The sequence below is a fragment of the Carcharodon carcharias genome, chromosome 17 (assembly GCF_017639515.1).
Source record: "Carcharodon carcharias isolate sCarCar2 chromosome 17, sCarCar2.pri, whole genome shotgun sequence".
Lineage (NCBI taxonomy): Eukaryota > Metazoa > Chordata > Chondrichthyes > Lamniformes > Lamnidae > Carcharodon > Carcharodon carcharias.
The window spans coordinates 73146226-73167483 of record NC_054483.1 but is presented as its reverse complement, the minus strand read 5'-3'; positions in this window follow the sequence as shown (position 1 = coordinate 73167483).

Genomic DNA, 21258 nt, shown 5'->3' with positions numbered 1-21258 from the left:
AATAAATTTCACAAGGCAAGAAATTTTATTAACCATTTTACCTGTTAGGAAAAAATGAGAAATTATTTTAATGATATTATCAATAAAAACAAATCAAACCTTTATATAATAGAGTGAATTTATCTTCAGTGTATGCAAAGCAATATCGGTTAGAAAAATGCTACTTTATATTTACAATATTAGGACAGATTAGGAGAGGAAGCATGTGCTCCAACTGGCAGTTCACGATGTGGAGACAGGTAATTGAACAGGACAGCTGGTTGTGAAGCTCCTCCAGCAGCATCTTTAAGGGAAGGTTCCAGGGCTAAAAAAACAGAATGTTATAGCAGGAGGCAATGTGTACAGAACCTCCAGCAGCAACCAATTAAATATCAAAGTCTCTAAAGTACAAAACCCCCACAACTCCATTTTCCTGATAGCAGAGGACCCCTTATTAGAATTATAACTGGGATTGTCCATCTCCTGATATACTGCCCATATTTGGAGGGGCTGGGTACTGGTTCAAGTAGGTAGAAATGAAATTGTGTCAAAGGTCTTAACCGTGTTAATTGATCTGAGTTTGCATGGATGTCCGAGTATCCTGCCAGAACAGAGATCTTCCAAAAATTCTGAACAGATAGCAGCAGGGTGGTAAGTAGCTGCACCTACCCTCCACTTGATTCTGGTCCTGTTCCTGCCCTGTTTATAAGCTACATCTCTTGGAGCTTCCCCTAGGAACAACAGAATAGGTAGAAGAGTAGTTAAGGGAGGTACTGGGGCATTGCACCAGGGTGAACAGTAGTTAATGCATAGCATAATGGCATAATGGTTGGTGTTTCAGATGTCACTTGTCGGAGGCTGGAATCAATCTGAGGTATAAACGTTCAGGGCCCCAGTGATTTTGACAGCCACGGATAAGGGTGTGGTGATCTTGTACTTTGATTGCTGTTGATGCTATGGAAGGTGACAGAGCTCTGTGACAGCCCCCCTGACAAAGCAGAACCTCCCCACACAACACTCCTCGGTGAACAGCAAGTAAGAGTTTCCGGGCCTATTTATTTCTCTCTCAAGCTGCTGGTCCCTGGTCTTTGGCCTTCTCCTCCTCCTTGCCTCTTTCAGACACAATACCACTGCAAGCAGCAAAATCATTGAAATAAATCGGAGGTTTGCCAGAAACACTGGTTTGCAACCTCTCCGCTGACTCATTGAATTACTTTCACAAAGGATTACTGTCAGTTCCAGTAGGCTAACCTCCTCAAAAGCAGCACAGGAGCAGTACAAATAAACTAAGAGTGAGTATTCAAGAGTAGGCAATGGCACCTTCAAATATTGCTAGAATTTGTGTCCGCCACATTGTTCCTGCTCATGGTTACTGTTATATATTATGTATTATATGTAAATATCTGTAAATAGCTAGGAACAACTTAGCTAGGAACTAATGTGTCATGTGTAGTGTTCCAGGTGACCAAATTTCACAGCTATACCAGAGACTCATGTGATGTATACCAGAACCAGGTCAATCTGGGACCTTCTACTGTTCAAGACAGCATGCCAGTATTAAACTGAAAGGGTTCTGATCTTCCAAAGTCTAAAGTGTGATTATTAGGAACACCTGGGAACCAAAAATCAACAACAACATTTAACAGTTACTATGACCAATTTACAATTAATGAATACTGTGCCAAGATATTGAAAGGGCATTTGGGTCACTTGATTGACACCCTGTCTGCCATCTTAAACATTCATTCCCTCCACCAGTGATGGTCCCACCCATGAAAGAATTAAAAAAAAACACGTAGGATATTACTTGGCATTAAATAGGCACCTTCCAATTTGATCAGGCATGATAGATGCCTAAAAAATGGCAATGGGCAAATTATAAGTGCAAAATGGGTATTTGGGGTGACAAGACATTCATTTTTAAGGTAAAATGGGAGATCACATGGTATCCTCCCCCACCCCATTTCTAATGTTATGTGAACTGGGTATCTACCTGAGGAATTGGCTAAATTAAAAGATACAGATAATTGAATCTGCAATATTGCAGTTAATTTTCTATCATTCCTAACACATTTCTCTTGTTTTCTGATGACACTTAGGTTTTCATGAGACTTTTTGCCAATTGTTCATTTTTTCTAGCCCTCACGCCATTACTGGCGCTAATGGGCCTGAGCTGTTTGGAATCAGGCTGCTGGGGGACAAGGAGCAAGTGGACATTGGTAAAGTGCAGGGCTTTGTCAGGAATAGGACGGGCCTGCTAAACTTTTGATGAGTTGTAATTTGTGTGGGGTAGAGCTGGGAAGGTTGGCAAGGAACACATTTGAGAAATTGCACCTTGAGATGACAAGGGTGAGGGTGAAGGTTTATCAGAGTTGAGGGTGAGGTCCGGACACAGGTAAGTGGATGATCTGGGTGCTGGACTGTATATGGGATTTGAAGCCCAGCTCAGACTTGAGCAGGCTGAGACTGCATATCTGTGGGTGCAATCTGAACTAGCAGGATGGAAGGAAATGCATGAATTGTAAAATTCCTGGCAGGAGACAAACTGGATTGCTTTGGCTGAGCTGGAGGATGGTCTGACCCAGTCAAAATTGATATCAGTGAGGTTAATGGGCAGTATGATCACAATTATGGAATCAGAAGGAGGGAGCGGGAAGTTAGAGCCAAAAGTCACTAAACCTACCCACATAGAAAACAACACCATGTTCATGGATAATGCCATTGTTCAAGATAAGAAAGCATAACGAAAGCCATCCATTTAAGAACCTCCTACTATGATACCCATCTGATTTTGAATGCCAATGCTACTGAGGAAGTCTTGCCTGAAAATTCAAGACCCTTAACCTCATCTATTCTGGATCCACTTTTCCTACTGTAGACATTCATTCCCAGCAAAACTTGACCATCCTAGAACTCACTGCAGAAATTGGGATGAAATTATGGCCATCTTCTTTGTCGAAGGATGAACGACAGGGTAAGCAATAGTTAGTGACCAAGAATAGTGTTTTGGGGATCACTCAAGGTGACCATGTGGGCTTGGAATATAATTAACTAATTCTCTCAGCAATTGCCATGCACTTTTACTGGCATTGCTGGAATGCTACTTTCAGAGAAAGCCTGCTCGCAGTGTGTATGAGAGAACCTTGTCCTTCACCTGTGACCAGCATGAAATGAGAGAAAGCTGGCTGCAGGGAGGAGTAGCAAGTGCCACCTATGTTTATATGTTATTTAAGTGGCTGCAATTTTTATTCTCAGGCACATTTACTCAGATGTGAAATGGAAGGAGGCAGACAGGGAGGATAATCAGGCGGAGTGGAGTTGAGTTCAAATTTCCTGCATTTGGCACACCTTTGGGTGTGGGACATGGCAAAATCACCCCTTACATTTCAGCTCAATTATAGAAACGAAATTACAGCAACAGTCCTCCCTCAAATATTATTTAGTTGAATTAACGTAATTTTAGCTATTATCCATCATTCGGCTTTACTCCATTGCTTTTCTTTTGTTGTTCAGTTCCTACTTTGCTGTGCACTTAATAACATTTCCAACTCTTTTTTTTGTTCACTTTAACCAATTTGGCCAATTGGTGGTAACTTCAAGAACGTGAACGAGTCTTATTGGCCCAAATCTGGGAGCTTACGGATGGGCTATGAGAGTCCGGTTTGTTCTTTGAATAGTAACCCTTGTTCACCAGAGTTTTCTCAACATTAGTAACAAGGCCACCTCCAGCAGCCAATCAACATGGGCTCTAATTAAATTATAAGGACATTCTTAGCTTGGTCTGCCTCTGCATCAGTAAGTGGGGGGGCACTGGATCAACTTCTGGAGCCAGGCAGGCTTGCCAACAATAATTTTCCTAGTCCCTGTGGACCTGCGAGGCTTGGAGCAGACTCCAAGTTTCTCCCAGCCTGGCTGCTCAATTTAAGCTCACTGACAGAGTGCCTGAAAAGGGTCATAGAAACCTAGATAAATACACTTCTTGTTACAGGCTGCTTAAAATAGCCAGACCCCAGAAAAATGATCTCATTCCTGTTATTACTTTGGCCAGATTTTTTTTCCTCTGCTGGTTGGTATTGAAGCAGAAAAAGTAACCAAACAGAATTGTTTCATCAAAAGCTGCTTTTTCTTCTTCTATTGGCACTGAAAGTGGCACTTAAGTGGAGCTTGTTTGAAATGTTTATCAAAGGTATTTGGCATTGTTTTATACAACACTGAGCTAACCAATTACATGATAGCAAAACTAACTGAATTTGCTGTCGCTCATTTGCCTCATGGAAAAACATTTCTGGCTTTCAAACATTGCCAGTTCTGTCACTTTTTATGGATTTCTTCTTCTCTAGTCTTTCATTTTACATTTAATTCTACTCTTTTCCATGTAAACTAGCCTATTTTCTCTATGGCACTTCGAAAAAAATTAAACACTTGACCTTTTTTTTCTCTCTGACCTGTCTCTCTCCCTCCATTTTGAGGTGAAGGTTAATGTTTGGTAAAACATGATGGGGATAGAGCAGGGAATGGGACTGACTGGATTGCTCTACAGAGAGCCGGCATGATTCAATGGGACGAATAGCCTCCTTCTGTACTGCAATGACTCTATGACTTTGTTAACCAATCATAATCCCGTCAAGTGAATTTTGACATAGATCTTTTATAATGGTAACCAGTTCAGATTTAAACGTGTAAATGTAAATTAAAAATGTAAAGGATGGCCAACAAAACAAATTTATTTGCTAATGGTCCGTACAAGCGCATACTGAAAAGCTTTTAGTGTTGAGGCCTCAATGATGTTTTTGGGTTGGGAGGAATTGTTAGAAAAATGTTTCCAAAAATATTGATTTATTGTAAATGATTTTCAGTTATGGCATGCAGAGTTGGTCATTTGTTATCAGCTCCACCAGCATAACAGAGCCATTGACTATTTTGAGTCCTGTAATACAATAATAATTTTAAATAGTGCAACTTTTTAGTCATCAGGTTGATTTTGATTACTTTTACAATCTGGAAAGTGAAGGTCTTTCATCTTGGACATTTCTTAAAAATTACATTCTCTTGAAGTTTTCCCCATTCATACAGACTCTTGCTTCCATGGTGCTCCCTCTGACTCCGGAGCAGACATTAGAAGCAAATAGAAAGAAATGCTAGCCAGGGGTTCCGCAGTTTGATGCCAATGCTTGTGTACAGAGTCCACAGGAGGCATGCTTCCTAAAATAAAAAGTTGCATTGGAACAATGGAATAGTATTCAATCCCATCAACTCTGCCAGGGAAATCTAGTTAGGTCTGTTCAATCTGTATCTCATTAATGTATATCTGGGGATGCGTAACATTTTATCAAAGGAAACCATTGTTCTTTTTAATCATAGTTAATTGACACACAGTTAATGCTTTGAGTCCAAAATTGCTCTTCTTCAGTTCCAAAAAAGAGTCATATTGGACTCAAAACTTTAACGCTGTTTCTTTCTCCACAGATGCTGCCAGACCTATTGAGTGTTTCAAGCATTTCCTGTTTTTATTTCAGATCTCCAGCATCTGCAGTATTTTGCTTTTATTTTATGTTAATTGACATGTGTTTGCTTCAGAATCTGAATGAACGGAAGTAAACAGCAATCAGGTTTCTCTTGTTTTACCTTTTTCAAGGAAAAAAGCCAATTAACACTAGATGGGCTGAATTGATGCATAATCACTTTGAACATTTGCATTTAGTAGCCATTTCTCCTTCTTTCAACTTCTCTCATTTTACTTGGGGTTGTCAAGTTGTTGGTTGAGCATCCTCCACCATCTCCTGTCAGTCATTCATTCCTCTTCCAATTCCACTGCGCTTAAGTCTCTCAGCTTGTCTTAGGCCTTCCTCTTTTCCTTCTTCCTGGCAGTCCTGTCTCTACTACTCGCCTCACCACATTTCCTCTCTCTCTCTCCAAAACAGATGACCATACCACTTCAGAGTCTTGTTTTTTAACTTCAATGCTTCCACAATCTTCACTCACCCCCTGACGTGTGGTTCCTGATATAGCCCTTTCTCATTACTCCACACATCCACCTCAGCATCCATATCTTTTGGTGTTGCTTGGGTTTCTGCAGGGCAGTCTCACTATTGTCTTGTAGATTCTTCCTTTCAGTTTCAACGATGCTTTTCTACCACACAACACTCCACTGCACTTCTTCCACTTACTCCGACCAGAGCTAATCCATTGCTTAATGTTAATTTCCATACTTCTATCTTCTGTCTCCACTGATCATAGGTGCTTGAAACTACTCATTTACTCCAAATATTCACCCATAATCTTTACACCTTCACTCTGAACCTCTGCCCCAGACTCAAACTGACAGCCCATAAGGGTCTTTGGTCTATTGATCTTCATACCCCTGTCTCTTGATATTTACCTCCAGTTCTCCACATACTCGGCCATCAACCCCATCAGAAAGTTCAATGTCATCGTGCAAATATCATTGACCATGGCACTTCCTGCCTCATTTGCTCAGTTAGAACCTCCACCACAATCAGAAAGAGGAAGGGACTTGGTGCCGATCCTTGGTGCAGTACATCTTTGGCTTGAAACCTCTTACTCTCCCCACATTGCTTCCTATTCTTGTCTGGCACTCCTTGCACATGTCCTGTAATAGTTGTATGTACTTCTCAGGGACTCCACGAATTCCAGCACATCTGCAGACTTCCTCCCTAAGCATCTGGTCGTAAGACCTCTCTAGATTGATGAATGCAATTTTCATATTGCATTGGCCTTCCAATTTAGTAGCCGCTTGTGAAGTGTTGTGGTATAGCTGCCGGGTTCCTAAAGTGCAGGTCTTGTATAGCTGGCTGCAAGCCAAATGATAAACTGCAGCGACTTGACACTGTAGTAGTAGGGTCTGGTACATAGAAGGTTAGTATGGGACTGGGTACAGTACCACCCCCATGGTGATGTAAGAAGGCACATGACCCAGAGCCAGGGCCAGTCTAGGCATGGACAGGGATGCGTAAAGACCTAGGACGGAGTCAGCTCCATACTTGTGCCCTCTACTGTATAGATGTTTATAGTTATGAGCTGTTAATAAAGACTTGCTGTTAATATGCTCAAGGCTATGAAGCCTATGTCATGGTGTCTGAAGCAGTATTCTTCAGACACTAAGGCCAGTGATTTGGAAGACCCAATGAAAACACTGGCAGCCAGCCTTAGTGAATCAAGGTTGTTTTACATCTGACTTGCAGCCAGCAGTGCAAGGCCTGCACTTTGGCACCCTGATTGTCTTGGCACACATCTCAGAACAAGATAAAAGCACCTGCACAATGCACAATCTGAACTGATTGCACACAGCTACCAGGCTATTTTGACATTGCACAAGACTTTCTCTGGTACTTCCTACACACAAAATGCAGATATCATTTTGCTGAATGTCAAATTGCCATGACTAGTTGAAACAGATTAAGAAAGTGGCTCATAAAGCATACAGGATCCTGGGCTTTATAAAGAGGGGCATAGAGTACAACAGTAAGGAATTATAATAAGTCTGTATAAAACACTGGTTTGGCCTTCACTGGAGGATTGTGTCATGTTCTGTGCACCGCACTTTAGGAAGGATGTGAAGAAATTAGAGAGGGTGCAGAAAAGGTTCACAAGAATGGTTCCAGAGATGAGGAACTTCAGTTATGTAAATAAATTGGAGAGGCTGGGTGCTGCTCTTCTTGGAGAAGGGAAGATTAAGAGGAGATTTGATAGAGGTGTTCAAAATCATGAGGGGTCTGGACACAGTAGGTCGGGAGAAACAGTTCCTGCTGGCGGAAGGATCAAGAACCAATGGACACTGATTTAAGGTCATTGGCAAAAGAAGCAATGGCAACATGAGGAAAAACCTTTTTATGCAGCGAGTGGCTAGGATCTGGAGTGTGCTGCCTGGGAGGCTTTAGCTGAGGCATTCAAAAAAGAACTGGAAAATTATCTGAAGAAAAAATAATTTCAGGGCTATGGGGATAAGGCAAAGGAGTGGGACTAGGGGTGTTACGCTTACAGAGAGCTAGCATGAACACACAGGGCTGAATGGCCTCCTTCCATGCTGTAACCATTCTATGATTCTATGATTAGCCTGAACTGGTAGACCAAAGGATTGGCTAAAGACACGTCTGCTATTTGCTGGTTTTAGTGACCCTCAGAAATCTTGCAGTTGTGTTGCAACTGGCTCTTAGGTCCATTGTAAAAGCAAATTAAAGTGATTAAAATCATTCATTGTACCAGTGCTTGGTAATTTTCAGGGAATATTGTATATAATTCAAAGGAAGGATTCTGGATATTTAGCTCACTTGTGATAATCCCAATGAAATACTTAGTGAAAATCCAAATTTATCAACTGAGGTGACTGTAACAACACTTTTTAAACTTTCATAATATATCGAAAAGTGTAATGTCAGTTTAGCTACTGTGGCAGCACTCTTTTCTTTGAGTGAGAAACTTGGGTTTAAGCCTTCCTCCAGGACTTAAGCACATTGGCTTCAAGGTCACAACTATGCCTGCTGTTGCCCCCCTGTACTGACTCTGTAGAGTTATTGGGAGGGTACGTCATTCACATGGCACCATTGGCTGCCTGGCAGGAGATGCATACTTTGTTTAGGAAGTCTGGGTACTGCCATTTGGGGGTGCCAGTGTCCTCTGCGTAATGGGTTTACCCAAACTGACTAGTCATTCAGCTCAATACGGCAACATCTTCCATGCAGAAATTGACTGCTCTGATTGTCTACAGTGACTACACAGCGGAAGTAGTTCATTGACTGTGAACTGCATTGGGGTGTCCTGAGGCTGTGAAAGATACTATAGAAGTGCAAGCTCTTTCCTTTTTTGGAAAAGATAATTACAACCTGATTATGATCTGACAAAGACAATACATTCAATAATGAATTACTTGTTTTTATGCAACTTTGATACGATGAATTGATGATGGCTTTTTACTGCATGGTAAAAATTCAGTTTTCCAATTACCAGCTCTGACTGTACACACATTTCAACACCGTTACATTAAAATTCAGAGCTGAATTGGTTATATTAGTAAACTTAAATCAGCTGCTACATCTGGATCTGGTAACCAATGGAATTCTTTACATAACTATCTCTTTTAACTAGGAACATAGGAACAGGAGGAGGCCACTCAGCCCCTTGCATCTATTTGGACATTTAATTAGATCATGGCTGATCTGTATCTCAACTGGATTAGCTCCATATCTCTTATTTAACACAAATCTAGCAATCTTAGTTTTAAAAGCTCCAATTGTCCCAGCATTCACAATTTTGGGGGAGACAATCCCAGATTTCTATTCCCCTTTGTATGAAAAAGTGCTTCTTGTTTTAAGTAAAAACAGAAAATGCTGGAAAAACTTAGCAGACATGACAGCATCTGTGGCGAGAGAAAGAGTTAATATTTCAAATCTGTATGACCCTTCTTCACACTTGGTTATTTGAGTTCTGAAGAAGGGTCATACAGACTCGAAACATTAACTCTGTTTCTCTCTCCACAGATGCTGTTAGACATGTTGAGTTTTTCCAGTGTTTTCTGTTTACATTTCAGATTTCCAGCATCTGCAGTATTTTGGTTCTTGTTTACCCTCCTTAATAGTCTAGCTCTAATGCTAAGATTATGGCGAGAATATTGCAGTCGCCGTGCAGGGGCATGCCCAACACGCCGACACGTAAAGTGACGTGAGATGACGTCGGGCGTGAGTCCCAACATCATTGTGTGTCATTTCAATATTGCATTCGACGGGCACATGCTGGAGGCGGCTGTGCGCCTGCCGAACTCTCAAAGGCCTATTAAGGCCATTAAAAAAGTAATTGACCTTGTTAACAGTGCTGCCCGTCCAACCTTAAGGTTGGCGGGCAGGCAAAGAGCTAAAGTGGCTTCGCGCTTTTCAGGAAATCTCATCCAAGGGCGGGATGAGGTTTCCTGAAGGTTTAATTAAATGAATAAATAAATTTTGCAAAATGCACAAACACGTCACAGCTCATGTGACACTGTCATGAGGGAACATGTTTAAATAATTTTTTAGTATTCAAAAGTTTTAATATTATATCAACTTAATCTCCCTGAGGCATGGAGCTGCGTTCTTTCATGTGCGTGCACGGAAGAGCACAGGCCCCGACTTTCTCTCCTCCCCCTGCCTCCCCGCTCAGGGAGCACTGAGCGCTACCAGCTGCGTTTATGCTGGATGGGCCTTAATTGGCCCGCCCACGTAAAATGGGGGCACGCAGCTGATCACGGGTGGCAATCGGCTCCGGGCCCATGCCTGCTCCTGCTCCTGCCCAGCCCGCCCAACATAGGTAAGATTCAGCACAAGAACAGAAACAGAAATACCTGGAAAAACTCAGCAGGTCTGGCAGCATCTGCGGAGAAGAGCACAGTTGATGTTTTGAGTCCTCATGACCCTTCAACAGAACTAAGTAAAAATAGGAAAGGGATGAAATATAAGCTGGTTTAAGGTGGGGGTGGGGGGGTTGTTGGGACAAGAAGCCAATAATAGGTGGAGATAACCAAAAGATGTCACAGACAAAAGGACAAAGAGGTGTTGAATATGGTGATATTATATAAAGGAATGTGTTAATTAAGGGTAGAAAGCAGGACAAACAAGGTACAGATAGAAACAAAAAGATAAAAACAAAAAACTGCAGATGCTGGAAATCCAAAACAAAAACAGAATTACCTGGTTGTCTCTATTTCTCTGCTCCTCTCACCCATTCTAATCTCTCTCTCTCTGAACTTGCTGCACTCCGTTCTCTCAGGTCCAACCCTAACATTGTCATCAAACCCGCTGACAAGGGTGGTGCTGTTGTTGTCTGGCACACTGACTTCTACCTCGCGGAGGCTGAGTGTCAACTCGCAGACACTTCCTCCTACCTCTCCTTGGACCATGACCCCACCACTGAACATCAAGCCATTGTTTCCAGGACTGTCACTGACCTCATCTCCTCTGGGGATCTTCCTCCCTCAGCTTCCAACCTGATAGTCGCCCAACCTCGGACGGCCTGCTTCTACCTCCTACCCAAAATCCACAAACAGAACTGTCCTGGTAGACCGATCGTGTCAGCTTGCTCCTGCCCCATGGAACTCATTTCTCGTTGACTCCCTTCTCTCTCCCCTTGTCCAGTCCCTTCCCACCTACATCCGTGATTCCTCTGCCACCTTACGTCACATCGACAATATCCAGTTCCCTGGCCCCAACCGCTTCCTCTTCACCATGGACGTCCAATCCCTCTACACCTCCATCCCCTACCAGGATGGTCTGAGGGCCCTTAGTTTCTTCCTCGAACAGAGGCCCGAACAATCCCCATCCACCACTATTCTCCTCCGTCTGGCTGAAATTGTTCTCACACTGAACAATTTCTCCTTCAACTCCTCTCACTTCCTCCAAATAAAAGGTGTGGCTATGGGTACCCGCATGGGCCCCAGCTATGCCTGTCTCTTTATGGGGTATGTGGAACATTCCTTGTTCCAGTCCTACTCCAGTCCCCTTCCACAACTCTTTCTCCGGTACATCGATGATTACTTCTGTGCTGCTTCATGCTCTCGTCGGGACTTGGAAAAATTTATTAATTTTGCTTCCAATCTCCACCCCTCCATCATTTTCACATGGTCCATCTCTGACACTTCCCTTCCCTTCCTTGACCTATCTGTCTCAATCTCTGGTGATAGACTGTCCACCAATATCCATTACAAGCCTACCAACTCCCACAGCTACCTTGACTACAGCTCCTCACACCCCGCTTTCTGTAAGGACTCCATCCCATTCTCTCAGTTCCTTCGCCTCCGTCGCATCCGTTCCGATGATGCTACCTTCAAAAACAGTTCCTCTGACATGTCCTCCTTCTTCCTTAACCGAGGTTTTCCACCCATGGTCGTTGACAGGGCCCTCAACCGTGTCTGGCCCATCTCCCGCGCATCCGCCCTCACGTCTTCTCCTCCCTCCCAGAAACATGATAGGGTCCCCCTTGTCCTCACTTATCACCCCACCAGCCTCCACATTCAAAGGATCATCTTCCGCCATTTCCGCCAACTCCAGCATGATGCCACCACCAAATACATCTTCCCTTCACCCGCCTTGTCGGCATTCTGTAGCGATCATTCCCTCCGGGACACCCTGGTCCACTCCTCCATCACCCCCTACTCCTCAACCCCCACCTATGGCACCTCCCCATGCCCACACAAAAGATGTAACACCTGCCCCTTCATTTCCTCTCTCCTCACCGTCCAAGGCCCCAAACACTCCTTTCAAGTGAAGCAGCATTTCACTTGCATTTCCCCCAACTTAGTCTACTGTATTCGTTGCTCCCAATGCGGTCTCCTCTACATTGGAGAGACCAAACGTAAACTAAGTGACCGCTTTGCACAACACCTGCGGTCTGTCTGCAAGAATGACCCAAACCTCCCTGTCGCTTGCCATTTTAACACTCCACCCTGCTCTCTTGCCCACATGTCTGTCCTTGGCCTGCTGCATTGTTTCAGTGAAGCCCAACGCAAACTGGAGGAACAACACCTCATCTTCCGATTAGGCACTTTACAGCCTTCCGGACTGAATATTGAATTCAACAATTTTAGGTCTTGAGCTCCCTCCTCCATCCCCACCCCCTTTCTGTTTCTTCCCCCTTCCTTTTGTTTTTTTTTCCCAATAATTTATATAGATTTTTCTTTTCCCACCTATTTCCATTATTTTTAAATCTTTTATGCTCCCCCACCCTCACAAGAGCTATACCTTGAGTGCCCTACTATCCATTCTTAATTAGCACATTCGTTTAGTTAATATCACCAACTTCAACACCTCTGTGTTCTTTTGTTCTTTTGTCTGTGACATCTTTTGATGATCTGCTCCTATCCTAACACCCCCCCCTCCACTTCTCCCCCCCTTAAACCAGCTTATATTTCCCTCTCCTTGTAAAGAAAGATCAGTTCTGTTGAAGGGTCATGAGGACTCGAAACGTCAATTCTTTTCTTCTCCGCCGATGCTGCCAGACCTGCTGAGTTTTTCCAGGTAATTCTGTTTTTGTTAAGGTACAGATAGCCCTAGTGGGGGTGGGGTGGGGTGAAGGAATCTAAAAAGGCTAAAAGGTAGAGATAAAGCAATGGGTGGAAATACATTCAGCCCTGTCTCCTTCCTCTTGATTTCTCCCACAGACAAAGTAATTTCTTTGTATCTACCCTATCAAATCTGAAGCTAGTAGCAACCAGGAACATGTTAAACATGTTAGTGAATGAGCCTGCTTGAGCTGAGGTAAACTGAACTAGAATTTTGCAAGATGAGTGAGCACTATAGAGACCCCAGCTATTGTACATCACTCCATTTGTAACTCAGCTATGAACTAATGAGACTTATCACAAGTGTGGCTGATAGACTTCTATGCCAGACTGTCCTAATTTGGAATCTATGGCTGCAGTGAGTAGCTTAACTGCTAAATGCCCAGGACCATATTCTGTCCTTGTCATGACAGACAACTGGTGTTAATTTAAAAGCAGATTATTACCATGAGACCACAGCAGCCTTCTGAGAATCAAGTTTGCAGTACATGTAAAAGGTACACCTCTCGTCTGAAAGCAGTGTGTTACAACCCCTTTTGAGACGAGTAACTTTTAAAAATATATTCAAACTTCCAGTTAATAGCTGAATGGATGTCACAAGGTTCCATGTTTTAAGACTTTTACTGTAACAAACAAACTAAATGCACTATGACTAAAATATTTTTGTAGGCAACCTATCCTTTAAACTACAGAAAAGAGCTTTTAACGCAAGTAAAAAATTTCATTATTAGGTATATGTTACATTGTCCTTTAAGTAGTCATTCAATTCTCCTGGAACCAGTCCAAAATGATTCTTAGCCCCCATGGATTTACTTCTGATCCTTTCCTTTCCCAGCCCGGAAATCTTAACTCCAGAATTGCCTTTCATGGTGCAAGTTTTCCTGGGGACTCCTCCCTCTAGCTAAAGCTAGGCAAATCTTCCAGTTTCATTTTAACTTGTCACACGTTTGGTCTTTCCAAATTTGGTGTGAGCTCTCACCTGCGCTGGAAAGGATAGAAACTTTCCACCTCTAGCTACCCTCCCTCTCTCCTGGGCCCTGGCCGAGTAACCTTGTCTGTGAGTTTTCAGGGATATCTTAGAAACCCTTCCCTTCTCAACGTCCATTTCCATGAATCACATGAGCCTTGTATCTAGGTGGAGATGCTAATTAGCTGTCCTTGAGAGCTCAGCTCTCTTTTATTTTGTAAGTAAATGAACAATTTAAAGCGCAATTGTTTACAACCCAACATTCTCTATACTTTCCTGAGACTTTGGAAACTTGCAGTCTATCCACTGTTCGCGCACTTATGCTGCCATTGTATCCAATTGTAAACAACATACACCTTCTCCCAGTAAAACAACCTGGGCCCCCCTTTTAACCTCTAACAAACCACGCAGGTTTACTGTCAGGCAGACTTCAGGACATGTCACATGACCCCCTTCATTTTACCTTAAATTAAAATCACAGCCTCAAAATATAGCAATCTTATAAAGCTCAAAATTATAACAAGTGACTTCAGGAGAATCCCCTTCATGGACACTTTTATATCCCTTGTCCAGTTAGCGTTGGTTCATATATAAAAGTAGACAGTAAGTGCTGGCATACTATCTGCCCATTTGAAACTATTTGATTTAGAGCCTGATTGTTTCCTCATCCTGCACTATTGTATCAGGCTTCCAGTACGAGACAGGGATCAATGGTGGTTGGTAACCCTGGATCTTTTTCTCACTGTGCGATGCTGAGACCAAATGTTGCTGCCTTTACCTTCCAGACTAAGTCTGGCTAACTTACAGTTCAGGGCAGATTTTTTTCCGATCATTTGGCTGGAAAAGCAGTTATAGTTTAATATCGAAGTTAGCAATCCATTTGACAGCTTCTGTTGATACAGTGTGAATGGTTGTGTTGCCACCAGGAATGGATCTATCAGTGCAAGAGTTCGGTACATGGGCAATCGCCTGACTTGGATGACCGCAGTCACAATTTGAGCTGTTCCGCATGATCCGCTTATAGAGCAAATGGTCACAGCTTCCCTGGCCTGTCCTCAAGTGGTTGAGGGATTTTTCCAAGGAAGGTTAAAACCTGGATTCACTACCCAGGTCACCACTTGGGAGAGAGACAGAAATCTTCACATGGTCCTCCAACCTGAAAACCTGCAAATTAATGCTGTCAAGTAGACGACCAAACGCCATCCACCGGGCTGCCAGTCCAAGCAGTAAAAAGCAGCTGAAAGGTGGATTCTGTCAGGGACAGTGAAGCTGAGAAACCGAACCAGCAGCAAGGATATACCAGCTTGACATTGAAGGTCTATCCTGGGCAAAACATGAGCTAGTCACAAAATAACTCTATGGCAGGAACATGGACATGGTCACCCTGTAAGAAACCCACCTTGTGGACCACTCCAGCCATCAAATCTACATTCAAAAACAGAATTACCTGGAAAAACTCAGCAGGTCTGGCAGCATTGGCGGAGAAGAAAAGAGTTGATGTTTCGAGTCCTCATGACCCTTCAACAGAAGTTCTGAGTTCTGTTGAAGGATCATGAGGACTCAAAACGTCAACTCTTTTCTTCTCCGCCGATGCTGCCAGACCTGCTGAGTTTTCCAGGTAATTCTGTTTTTGTTTTGGATTTCCAGCATCCGCAGTTTTTTGTTTTTATCAAATCTACATTCCTGTGTACCAATCATTGCAAGCATGGGTAGCAAGACACATAACAGATCTAGTGACCTTCCAGCTATGTGTGGTTTCACTATATTTGCTCATTAAGCTACTAGAACATATCAACGATGTCATCTTTGTTATAATTACATTGACTGTCTAAAAAGTATACAGATGTCATGCGTGGACATCAGTTATGTAAATAAATAGCTGACCAAGTAGCAGAATGGATGTGTGATTGACACCTGAATTTCATTATTGTTAAGTATGAGGTGCTGCATTTTGGTGGGGAGAATTAAGAGACCGCATGTACTTCTGGAAATGAGGCCAGAATTTCCGGTCCCACTGTCGACTGCCTGGAAAGCAGATAGCTGGAAAAATGGCACAGGATGGTGTTGAGGGGTTACCCGACATCTTCCCATGGCCACGCCATCTTGCAGTGGCAGGAATGGTGGCAGATGGGCCGCCTGCCAGGAGCCCAGTTGAGCCACTTAAGTGGCCAATTAAGGGCCACTTCCCACCGTGGACATTTTGCCTGACTTTGGCAAGTTGGCTACCACATGGGGCACCTTCCAGATGAATGCTGGTGGCCTCCCAGAGGGTTCTGCAGGTGGGCCATCTTTTTTGACACTCCCGAGGCCCATGCAGGGGGAATTTGAGGAAGAACATTTTTATGCAGTGAGTGTGAATAACCTGGAACTCACTGCTTACGAGGGTGTTGAAAGTGGAAACAATCAACTATTTCAAAAGGAAATTGGATGGGCACTTAAAGGAAATAAACTTGCAGGGATACAGCAATAGAGCGTGCGAGTGGGACTGAATGGATTGCTTCACAGAGAGCAACCATGTCCTTGATGGGCTGAATGGCCTTCTTCTGTGCCATAAATGATTCATAAAAGTTTTAAATATTTTCTTTTAAAATCTTTGCTTATGATATTTTAGCTTCTACCTTCAACCCATATGTATGTCCCAATCTTTATTTTGCTCTTATGTAAAATTTTTAAAAAGTCATTTGATTTTAGTGGATTTTCTTTTCCTGGTTGGCTGCCCATGAGAATTCTTCAATGTGATTGGCTGCTTGGACAGCTAGATGACATCACTGCCCTGGAAACCGCATCAAAGAACATGGAGCGGAATTTTCTGGGCCTGCCGGTGGCGGGCATCATGCCCATCACGGTGGCATGTGCAGAAAATATGGCAGGACCCGCTTCACGCTGGCATGAAGGCAGGTCGCGATCTTCCACTCAGCCCACTGATGGTGGGCCGCGTTTCCCGCCATCAGTTGATGGGGAGCTAATTGTAATACATTAGCATATAATTACAAGGCCATCCCGCCAGGGTCTTGGAATCCCGACGTATCGTCCGTCCACATTGGTGGGAAAGCACGCCGATGTATTTCACAACAGCACACAGGTGACGTGCACTTGGGGGGAACTGAGGTGAATGAGCAGCAGCGTGCTCCACAGCTCACCTGTTGTTTACAGGCCTCAGGGGTGCAAGGGGGACAGGGAAACTGATGCCTGGCCCCGGAGGTGACTTCTGAGGGGTGTCTGGGGGCGAGTGCTGGCCAGTCTTGGAGGTGACTGTTGAGGGTGGGGGGGTGTCAAGTGCTGCCCTGGCAATCTAGCTGGGGAGCAGGGTAAGCGAGAGCAGTGGCCACGCATTAGGGACACCTGTATAAACTGACCATGCCTCTGTAACTAAGACAGATCAGGCGCAGCCACAGTGATATGATTGGGGTCAGGCTCCTATCCGCCCACCCATGCAAGCATCACGGAGGCACCAAGCACTCCATACCTTATACCCACCTCACCACCACACCCTACCCCAACCCCTCTGGCACAGACTTCGAGTCCGCCACCACGTTATTGGACCGCAGAGCAGTTGGACTGCACACATTGTATAATCTCCTCACCGACACTTGCCATATAGCAGGCACTGCTAGAGGCACTCACAGCCCTTTGCAATCTGAGCATCCCGGTTGGGACCAGTGTCCCCCATGTCGCAGGTTGACAGGGCAGCCATGCAGCGCACTCATCTCTGGCCATCTGAGGGGGGTGACCAGCACTCTCTGGGAAGCGTTAAGTACAGCCGTGATAACCACGCATCTCTCTCTCTCTCTTTTTCACGCTGCAGGAGGACCACGTCAGGGTCACAGATCCTGGTGACCTAGCTGTATGCCTGATGGTCTACAGACACCGTAGGAGACGGAGGAGGGAATGACTCAGAAACCTGGCTGCGCAAAGGCAGGAGCAGCAACCTCATGAAGAAGGGGCAGCAAGGGCTCCCGCACACTCTGCCCAGGAGCAACAGCAAGCCGTGACTTGTCGGCGCCTAGTGACACCCAGGGTCTATAGACACCGCCTGCCATTTCTGCAGATGACTGAGAACTAGTGTCACCGACAACTGCACATGTCTAGGAACCTGGTGGCTCACATCTGCCACTTACTGCAGGACTTGGTGCCAAGGGGACATGGAGGGCATCCACTGCCAGTGGCTGTGAAAGTGACCGTGGTGCTCAATTTCTATGCCAGTGGCTCCTTTCAGGGTTCCACAGGTGGCCTCTGTGGGACTTAACAATCCGCCACCCACAAATGCACCCATGAGGTCACAGATGCCACCTTCTCCATGGCACACAACTTTGTGCATTTCGCCTGGGACTGGGACAGCCAGGATGCAAGGGCCATTGGATTCGCCCTGATCTTGGGATTCCCACAAGTGCAGGGTGCGATTGACTGCACTCATGTGGTGCTCAGGTCTCCATTGCTACACTCATCAACCTTAAGGACTTCCACTCATTGAACGTGCAGCTGGTATGCGACCACCAGAAATGCATCCTGCAGGTATGCGCATGGGTTCCAGGGAGTGTGCATGATGCCTACATCCTGAGTCACTCGCAGATCCCTGCAGTCTTCCCGGGTCCACAGGGGCTGCAGGGTTGGCTCCTTGGGGACAAGGGCTACCCACAGAGGTGTGGCTGATGACACCTATGTGGTGGCCTCAGACTGCAGCAGAGCGACGCTATAATGAGGCTCATGCAGCAGCTCACAACTTGGTGGAGCAGACCATTGGGATGCTGAAGATGCAGTTCCAGTGCCTGGACCAGTCTGGTGGAGCCCTGCAATACAGTCCGCAGAGGGTGCCACGCATCATCATCGTCTGCTGCGCCCTTTACAACCTGGCGTTGCAACGGGAAGAGGAGCTAGCTGAGGAGGAGATGAAGGAGCTGCACATCTCCCCCGAGGAGGATGAAGCCGATGGGGATGAGGGTGAGGGGGTCCTTGGTGGTGATGACGACAGGGATGAATCTCTCGCACTTGCTAGATGAGACAGGCACACTCGGGAGGCCCTCATAGCTGCCAGATTTGTGGAGGATGATGATGACATGCAGCGAGGTGTCACCATAGATCCTCACATCGCAGTTGTAAACTTTTGACTGAGCGAATGCTCCTGTCATGGAGATGCAGTGGAGGGTCTAATAGTTGCTTGATCGCAGGAGGATGATGACAATATGCAGTGAGGATACTCCATAGATCTTCACATAGCCTCTGAAAATGTCTGACTCCTCTCTGGCCTAGGGCAGTGCAGTTTCGTTCCATGATCAGGGCCATCAGAGACGCAGCCATGAAACTTTAGACACATCTGATGCTGTGTCTGCCTTCAGCACCTCAGCCCTTCAGGAGCTGGTGCACAGCATCACTGGTCGCAGATACTGGTGTGATGGGGACCAGCCCCACCTTAATGATGCTAAGAGCACAGAGAGAATGAGAGAACTCTGTGACACCTGCCCACAACATCCTGGCAGCAATAACCAACACTGCTGAGGTGCAGGCATCAGTAATGTTTCCAGGGAGTATGAGGCTGGACCATCACTGTGGTCTGAAGGCTACACAGAGCACAGGGAAGAGGGTCTGGACTGAGACACCTGCTTTATCTTGTGCAGTAAGGTTTCACATCTGAGTGACAAGAACACTGCTCATCAGTACAGGGAGCCACAGGCAGGATGACATTCTTAGGAGTTTATTGACAAAAGTGAACAGTATGTGATCAACACCCGTGCCCAGGCTGTGCAACTACTTTTACCTAACTTTCCTAACCCTGCTGCCCGGACATCCACGTTGGAGGTGGAGGCAGCCTGCTGACTGCTACACCCTATCTGTGACCTTGTTGGATGTCCTCTGGAGGGCCAAAACTTGGAGGGCTTCAGCCTGCTCTCGGGGTCCTGCTGTGTGGCAGTGCTACCCTCCTTGGCCTGTGAAGCTGGATCTGTGGTGGTCACAGGAAGTGGGGAGTTAGAGGGGCTGGTCATTCCCAGGGTCACCTGGGTGGATGGCCCTTGAGTGTGCACCTGATGATCCTCCTCCCTATGGGTGCCTGAGGGCCCCTGGCTGACTCCTTGAGTGGAAGGGTTGCTGGAGTGAGATCGAGCTGCCCACACATCCACAGGGCCCTCGCTCACTGCCAGTGCAAGGGACATCACCATTCACTCTTTCACACACATCGTCATTGTCCTCATCCTGTCCATGAGACCACTCATCACCCACACAGACCAGGTATACTTATCATGTGGCCTGGCAGGTGTCCTGCTTACACTCTTTCCATCTCTATCCATGCAGGACAAACTGGCTCACAACAGGAGGGAAAGGTGGTAGACAGGTGGAGGGATGTGGGACATCAAGGTCATCACAGACATGGTGTAGCATCAGCAGACAGGTACACACTGTTGGAGGCCAAATATGGCATCAGAGATGGAGTTAAGCCCGCCCAGCAGTGCAGGAGTGGCGTCCTGGACCAAGGTCTCCATGGCGGCGCCATCCTGTCAGTGTTGACCTCGGTGCGTTGCAATAGCAGTGCTATCACCTCAGCCTGAAGACTGATGGACTCCTCCATCATGCCTTGCAATCTGCGGAGTGCAGTGGACACACCTTCCTGACGTTCCTGAATTTGCCTTTGCAGCTTCAACAACTGTGCCATGACTGAGACCAGAGGCTCGTCATCTGACTCGAACTCAGTAATGTTCTGGCCTCCGGCAGCCCACCTTGTGCCATGGACCTGGGAAGTCCCTACCTCACCTGCTGTGGATCAGATAGTGCGATGTGCTCACCAGATTGTGATCCCGAGGTTACTGTAAAGCTAGGTCCCAATGTGGTGTGTGTCTCTGCGCTGATGGAGGGTGTGGGTGAGCGCTGTGATGGGACTTCAGGGAGGGTGCCTTCAGATTCCTCTTCAGAGGATTCTTCGGAGCTTGATTGGAGGCCCTGGGTCATGGACTCTGTTGGGCAGTTTGGCAGATGTGCCTGCGAAAGCAAGGGGAGATAATTAGTGCCTGGCAGTGGCCTATGAAAGAGGACACATCACTCACGGCATGGTTGTCTAATGGATGTTTCACTGCTGGATCGTCACTTGGTAGAGCAGCGCCAACCTCACTGTCAGCCCAGGACTGGTCCTGGTCACCGCTGGCCAGTTGGATGGCTCTGTTATCAAATTCTGTCAGAACTTTGATCTCCCACATCCCTCCACCTGTCTGCGGCCTTTCTCTCCTGTTGTAAGCCAATTTGTCCTGCATGGATAGAGATGGGGAGAGTGTATCAGGACACCTGCTGG